The sequence below is a fragment of the Myotis davidii genome, unplaced genomic scaffold, assembly GCF_000327345.1.
Source record: "Myotis davidii unplaced genomic scaffold, ASM32734v1 scaffold6, whole genome shotgun sequence".
NCBI classification, from domain to species: domain Eukaryota; kingdom Metazoa; phylum Chordata; class Mammalia; order Chiroptera; family Vespertilionidae; genus Myotis; species Myotis davidii.
Genome location: NW_006383011.1, coordinates 9,944,003 through 9,944,857, shown reverse-complemented (window position 1 = coordinate 9,944,857; position 855 = coordinate 9,944,003).

Here is an 855-nt window from a genome sequence, read left to right as displayed (position 1 = left end):
CCCCCTCCCCTGCGGGCGGGGGCTGGCGCGGGAAGGAGGGAGCCAATCGGCTGCAGGATAGTGATAAAGGACAACCGGCCGGCCCAACGGAAAGGAGGGGAGGCGAAAGTGGGTGTGGCTTACTGCGCTTCCTCTCTCTTACCGGCTGGGTTGGGTTCGGTGGGCGGGGTTTGAAACTGGCAACTGGGCGTGGAGGTGGGTGGGGGGATGGTCTGGCCGAGCCCACAGCTGCAGGTCCGCTGCAGTTAGAGGGCTGCGAAAGCGAGCCAGCTGCGATCCTGGGGGTGGGAGAGACTCCTGGCTCGCCACCGGAAGGGCGTTATCCTGGGTGGAAACTTTCCTCCCAGGAAAGGGAAAAAACCCAGAGTGCACAAAGGTACTAACAAACGGGACTGTGGAGTCGGCCCTAAGGATTGAAATATACATTGCATTTTAAAAGATTTTTTAAATAAAGGATTCCATTGTTTTAAACTTAAATTCCCAGGCCACGTTATTACTACTACCATCACCACCTAAAAAGAAAAAGAACATTTTTGACAAGAGTAAGATCACTCCTGGTCTAAATTGCTGACCCTGGATGAGGTAGGCAAAACAGAGCTGGGCTGGACCATCTGGGGCTGGGGCGGACCGTGAGAAAGTCCACTCATCTCCTTCCAGGAGACTGGTGGGGTCTGCCGGATGCTGGACTCTCACATGGTAGGAGGATGAGTCAGTCACCCAAAGAGAGAGGGAGGGAAGAGAGAAGAGTGGCAACAGAACGAAGCCTTGGAAGGCAAATTTGATTCACATTACATTTCAGGCACCTTAGGCTCATGAGTCAACATTTCAGATGATTCAGGCTTTCTGGGATCCAGA